This window comes from Somniosus microcephalus, chromosome 1 (genome assembly GCF_052327205.1).
Source record: "Somniosus microcephalus isolate GS21.2 chromosome 1, FLI_Smic_1.0, whole genome shotgun sequence".
In the NCBI taxonomy this organism is placed as follows: Eukaryota; Metazoa; Chordata; class Chondrichthyes; order Squaliformes; family Somniosidae; genus Somniosus; species Somniosus microcephalus.
The window spans coordinates 254392165-254399534 of record NC_140987.1 but is presented as its reverse complement, the minus strand read 5'-3'; positions in this window follow the sequence as shown (position 1 = coordinate 254399534).

Here is a 7370-nt window from a genome sequence, read left to right as displayed (position 1 = left end):
TATGTGGAAACTGAGGCTGTGTTTTCGGATGATGTCGCCAAGGGGCATCTTGTAGATGAGAAATAGGAGGCGGCCAAGGATAGTTCCTTGGGGGACACCAGAGGTAACAATGCGGGAGCGGGAAGAGAAGCCGTTGCAGGTGATTCTCTGGCTACGATTAGATAGATTAGAATGGAACCAGGCGAGTGCAGTCCCACCCAGCTGGATGATGGTGGAGAGGCTTTGGAGAAGGGTGGAGTGGTCAACCGTGTCAAAGACTGCAGACAAGTCAAGAAGGATGAGGAGGGATAGTTTACCTTTGTCACAGTCACAAAGGATGTCATTTGTGACTTTGCTGAGAGCCGTTTTGGTACTGTGGCATGGGCGAAAACCTGAGTGGAGGCATTCAAACATGGAGTTGCGGGAAAGATGGGCACGGATTTGGGAGGCAACAACATGTTCAAGGACTTTGGAGAGGAAAAGGAGGTTGGAGATGGGGCGGTAGTTTGCAAGGACGGAGAGGTCAAGGGTTGTTTTTTGTGAAGAGGGGTGATGATGGCAGATTTGAGGGAGAGGGGGACAGTACCTGAGGAGAACCGTTAACAATGTCAGCTAACTTGGGAGCCAGAAAAGGAAGTTGGGCTGTCAGCAGTTTTGTGGGAATAGGGTCGAAGGAGCAGGAAGTGGGTCTCGGGATCAAGATGAGCACGGAGAGGTCATGAGGGGAGATCGGAGAGAAACTGGAGAAAGATGCGAGTTCAGGGCTAGGGCAGGGGGAACCTTAGAGGAAGTTTGGCCCAGTGGGCTAGGGGAAGGAAGGGAAGTGGCAGAGGCAGCTGAACGGATGGTCTCAAACTTAGAGATAAGTAAGTCCATGAGCTCCTCACACTTGTCGGAGGTGAGGGTGGAGGAGACGGGAGAGGGGTTTAGGAAGACAGTTGGCAGTAGAAAATAGAAGCCGGGGTTTATCTTTGCATTCCAGAATGATTCTGAAATAGTGAGCAATTTTGGCAGGCAAGAGCAGGACCTGCTAATGCTTTTTGTGGTCCAGCCAGATCTGGCAGTGCAATTGACCTGAACAGGAAGAAATTAGGGTCTGGATGCTGAGCTTGCAGTTCTATCGTGCGTTTCACATCCTCAGGACATCCCATAGCGCTTTACAGCCTGTAAGGGTAAACCGGGAGAGCTTCTTCTCCCCGAGACGGACCCTCTGATATAAAGGGTCGACGTCCGCCTTATTCCCAATCAATTAATCAGGGATAGTCAACATGGCTTTGTCAAGGGAAGATCATGTCTGACTAATTTGATTGAATTTTTTGAGGGGGTGACTAGGTGTGTGGATGAGGGTAACGCAGTGGATGTGGTATATATGGATTTCAGTAAGGCCTTCGATAAAGTCCCGCACAGGAGACTGGTCAAGAAGGTAAAAGCCCATGGAATCCAGGGTGCCTTGGCACATTGGATACAAAACTGGCTTAGTGACAGAAGGCAGAGGGTGATGGTCGAAGGTTGTTTTTGTGACTGGAAGCCTGTGGCCAGTGGGGTACCACAGGGTTCGGTGCTGGGTCCCTTGCTGTTTGTGGTCTACATTAATGACTTGGATATGAATGTAAAAGGTATGATCAGTAAGTTCGCGGATGATACAAAAATTGGTAGGGTGGTAAATAGCGAGGAAGGTAGCCTCAGTCTGCAGGACGATATAGATGGGTTGGTCAGATGGGCGGAACAGTGGCAAATGGAATTTAACCCGGAAAAGTGCGAGGTGATGCACTTTGGGGGGACTAACAAGGCAAGGGAATACACAATGAATGGTAAGACCCTAGGCAAGACGGAGGGTCAGAGGGATCTGGGTGTGCAAGTACACAGATCCCTGAAGGCGGTGGAACAGGTGGATAAGGTGGTAAAAAAGGCATATGGGATACTTGCCTTCATTAGCCGAGGCATTGAATATAAGAGCAAGGAGGTTATGATGGAACTGTATAAAACACTGGTTAGGCCACAGCTGGAATACTGTGTGCAGTTCTGGTCGCCACACTACAGGAAGGATGTGATCGCGTTGGAGAGGGTGCAGAGGAGGTTCACCAGGATGTTACCGGGGCTGGAGCGCTTCAGCTATGAAGAGAGACTGGGCAGATTGGGTTTGTTTTCCTTGGAGCAGAGGAGGCTGAGGGGGGACATGATTGAGGTGTACAAAATTATGAGGGGCATAGATAGGATGGATGCTGAGGAGCTTTTTCCCTTAGTAGAGGGGTCAATAACTAGGGGGCATAGATTCAAGGTAAAGGGCGGGAGGTTTAGAGGGGATTTGAGAAAGAACTTTTTCACCCAGAGGGTGGTTGGAGTCTGGAACTCACTGCCTGAAAGGGTTGTGGAGGCAGGAACCCTCACAACATTTTAAGAAGCATTTGGATGAGCACTTGAAATGCCATAGCATACAAGGCTACGGACCAAATGCTGGAATATGGGATTAGATCAGACAGGCCTTGATGGCCGGCACGGACACGATGGGCCGAAGGGCCTCTATCCGTGCTGTATAACTCTATGACTATGACTCTATGAATCCCTCGGAGTCCGGAGGTTCGTTCAGTAAAGCAACTTTATTTACAAGCTGACAGGGGAGACACTAATCCTGGGATGAATGCTCCCCGATCGCTGAAAATCTCCTGCCTTATATACAGGTTTTGTTCTGAGTCGTGGCTACTGTTTGCAATTAGGTGCATTACACGTATACATTTCTTTCATCATACAGTTGGCTTTGGGTCCAAATTCTTGTGACCTTTGTGCATTGGTCTTGTGACCCCATACGTTATCTCTCAATACATTCCTCAGTTAGTGATTCACGGTTTGTGCACTTTGGCCACGACTTCACCAGACTTTCCTTCTGGACATTGTTCATACCAATTCCTTATATGGTTGGATATATGCTCTGTTCCTTAATCCCCTCATCTTAGCTCTTTTTTAACCCTTTCAGTCCCCCCTTTTGGTCCTGATTAATCCCTTTTAATCATTGACCAACTCGATTATTTTTTTCCCCTATTATGGTGTCCTGCTGGGGTGGTGATCAAATCCAACCCATTGGGTCACCTAGTTTATATAATCATAATAATATTGTCCTGATTTTTATGCCCCCTACATCCTTTCCATCGACATATTATCCACCCAAATACATAGGTTATAAGCATTAATGTTATTAGTACTATACATCCGTTAAGCAGGTCTTTCTCCCAAGTCTTCGCTCGTTCGTAGTTATAGTCCGTCCACTCAATGGGAATCTGCCCAGGAGGTTTCTGTAACAATTACCACTGAACAACATACATCACTCCTTTATCAAGGTCATGTACATTTCTTCCATTTCTTTTTTGTTTTCTACGTTTTTTACAGGCGGCGCATGCTGCTATTCCCATTCCTATTGCCAAAACCAATTGTACTATAACTAGTATGTGAGAAGTAATGCGGATCCATGGGTGGATGTTGACATTCATCCCCCAATCCCACAGCTTCTTGTACCATGGAACCTCCTGTAGTTCTACTTCTATGTCCCTTCCTAGTTCCCCAAGGTTCCTTTGCAACATTACGTATTGTTTCACCATTTTACTTAAATCCTCTTTCATTTCTTGCAGATCCTCCTGCAGGCGGGATATCGGAGCCCCCACCGGATCTTCATAATTGACCAATTTGTCCCTTAAACTATCTGGCACAATTAGTTTAATTTCCTCCCTTGAGTGTACATACACCAATCTGGTGTGTCCAATTGTCACAGGGATCTTTGGTGTGAAGCAGAAGTTAGGCATTGTGATTACACATACAAGGTTACTCTATTGGTACTCAGTCTCTGTGGTGGCTATACAATACTCCCCTCTGCCTCTATATCCCGAGCGGGTGTGATGGTGAGCGACAGGTGATAATTCCAACGTGCACCCCTCTGCCTTATTATAGCCGCACTCATCCTTCGGGCCTTCTCCTACTGGATGTGGGCATATCGTAAGCATACCTTTCCCATGGCATCTGTTTAGGGAGACTCCTCTTACAGTACCATTCTTCCTGATGGCATAGGTATCAATTAGATAGTATCGGAGGTATGTCTTAGCCCTCACTATGCCTATGCCTGTTACCTGGTACTGTGGGTATGGAGTTGTGTCTAGTCTCACCACTGGTATCATGAGTACCATGCCTATCATTGCTGTCACTTCTGCTTTACATTTTTGTATCACTGGATATACTCTGGTCATCTCCTTGAGGGTACAAGCACTCAGAGGGCCTGGATTCTGGCTCAGGCCATAGAGCTGTGTGCTGTTAATCCACTCTGGTACCTCACCTCGTCGTATCTGTGCCAGATTGTGTTTTAACTGTCCGGTGGTCCATTGGCCATAGGCATGGCACAAACCTCTCCCTACCCCATCTTTTGCCTGTTCCTCATCTCTATGGTTTAGTTTGTTGATAGTGCTAGCATGGTCTTCTATAACTTTGATTCCCTCATGTAATTTTCTTATCGTATGTTCCCCCAACTCTGATTCTTGTTGAACCAAACCAGTTTCTTTCTCTAAAATCTGTTGTATTACCCTTTGTAATTGTTCCACACTACTCTGGACTCCTTGTATATCGAGGGCATTAATGAATGACGTCCCCGTATCTATTCCCGTGAGTACATCGTTTCCTAAGCCCCTCTTAATTCTTTGGTGGAATGCAGCATGTCCCCTGAAACTAGTAGCCCCTGTTGCATCAGCAGCTTGGTTAATTACATTCCTTATCATATATGCATACAACTCTCTAGTTTTAGTAAATCTTTCACAATATCCTGGCCATTGTAACATGGTTAAGTTCATTAGTACCGGTACAATTTCGTGTCTCACATTATCATACAATTGTTCTCCCTTGGTAAATAACACCAGTCCATTTTCGGGCCCAGGCGTCAATTTCGGACACCTTCGTTCTTCGGGTGTCATTGTGATTGGGGGTGTTGGTTGCAGTGTTGTAACGGCGTGTACAATAGACCATCTTATGATATCGTCCGTGCAGCTCAGGACATGTCCTCCCCCTACTTGACCTAACACCTGCCAGTGTCTATTACATCTTACCATATTGCTGGTATCTGTCATTCTACAGGGTCCGCATGGTCGTTGATCCACGTTCACCCAGATACCGTTACACCTGTAACATCCTTTTCCTTGTTTTTCACACTCGTAACTTTGTGATATAATGAAGTTCCTCGTGGAGTCTCCACTAGGGGATCTTAACTTGCAGTCCATTTCTTCCAGCCCGTTATTTGGGCTTATAAGTGTTGTCATCAGAGTAGTTATAATAATCCATCTCACTGGATCCATGTTTACCTGTAATTTAAACAGAGGTCTGGTCATCTTCTGAGCTTTTTCCCCTAGAGGAGAGGGTAGAATGGGGGTCTTTAGTGTTAAATGGTTTCACTTGGGTCCAGTGCTTCCATCGCATACCCGTCGGTTCCTGTAGACAAACACACGTATCACTTGTCGTTAATACAGTATATGGCCCCATCCAACGGGGTTCCATTCCCTTTCTTCCGATAACTTGTTGACTTATTTTGGGCAGCTCATTTGGTTTAAGTCTAGCATTTTGTCTTTCTAGATCTTTAATCTGTTGCTGGTTCCTCACTTCTTTAGTTAATGCTTGTACCTCCTGATTTAGTTGTACTAAGTATCACCTTAATCTATCTTGTACTGGTCCTGGTTCTCCCACCCCTCCAGCCAAATCCTCTGGTAGTCTCATAGCTCGTCCTGTCATTAATTCATAGGGGGTCAGTCCGGTCGTTCGTCCTGGGGTGGCTCGCAGCCTCATTAGTATGCTGGGTAATAATTCCGACCATCCCTTCCCTGTTTCTTGGATGGCTTTTCCCAGCGCGTTTTTCAGTGTCCTATTCATTCTTTCTACCATTCCTGAGCTCTGGGGTGATAGGGTATTTTTATGTTACGTGTAACAGCTTACAAGTTTCATTATTTTACCGGTAAAGTGAGTGCCGTTGTCTGAGTCAATTTGCAGGGGCACTCCCCAACGGGGTATAACCTCGGTAGCCAATATTAGTGCAACTGTTTTTGCAGAGCAATCTCGGGTGGCAAAGGCTTCCACCCACCTGGTAATTTGGTCAATTATTACCAAGCAATATTTCTTTTCCCCGGTCCCCGGTAAAGTCAATTTGTAGGTTTTCCCAGGGTCCTTGGGGCCTGGGTTGGTTTGCTACTCTAACTCTACATCTCTGTCCTACATTATTCTTAGCGCATATTATACAGCGGTGGCAATATTTCTCTACTTCCCGACCCATCTTTGGCCACCACCAGTACTGTGTCAGTAGGTGCAACATGTTGCTGCTGCCAGTATGTGTTACACCATGGTATAGCGCCATCAGTTGTTGTCTGCAACATTCCGGTGCCACCACCTGGTTACGGGGGCCCCATTTCCAAATATTCCATCTTGCGGTCGGGTGCCAGCTTGTTTCCATCTCTCCTTTTCCTCTTTACTAGTATTTTCTTGTACCTCCATTATATTCACTTCCTGTACCCCACTGACTGTCATGACCATATTTATTTCATTTTTGAACGCATCCCCTGGTTGCATTTCTTCCACAGCTAGTTTGGCGGCTAGATCTGCATATACCTATTCCCTATAGGGGCCTGGTCCTGGGGTTCCTGTGAGTCCATATCCTCTATCTTTGTGTGGGCTTTTATTTTAATTACTGCTGCCTCTAAAGGTGCCTGTGCAGCCTTAACTAACCTTTCTATTAGTTTTCCGTGTTTTACTACCTCTCCCGTAGAGGTCATGTACCCCCTTCTGGCCCATAGTGTCATATAATCATGCACCACTCCGAAGGTGTAACGGCTGTCGGTATAAACATTTATCCGTTTGTTTCTAGCTATTTCCATCGTTTTTTATTAAAGCCACTATTTCTGCTACCTGTGCTGACTTATCCCCATAAAGGGCTCCTTTTAACAGGGTCTTTCCTTCTTGATTTACTACTGCCCACCCTGTTCTGGGTCCGCCGTTGATATACTTTCGGGATCCATCTACATCGATGACCAGATGGGGATTTTCCGGTGGGTCTCCCTTTACTCCACTCCCTCTTTCTTCCTCCATTTCCATCTGACACCTGTGCTCTTCTCCTTCCGTCAATATTCCCGTGGCGGGATTAACCCCGGTAAGTTTTTGTATTATCACAGTTCCATCCCTGGGGAGGAATATAGCTTCCCATTTAGCTTTCCTGCTATCCGATATAGTCCGCAATTTTCCTGTGTTGAGTAGTTCCACTAATGTATGTTGAGTATGCAAAATTACCTTTCCCATCATCACTATTAGTTCGCTTACTCGCACCGCCCAGGTGGCGCAATCTATTGCAGCCACACATCGTGGCATCGCCTTCGCTACTGGGTCTT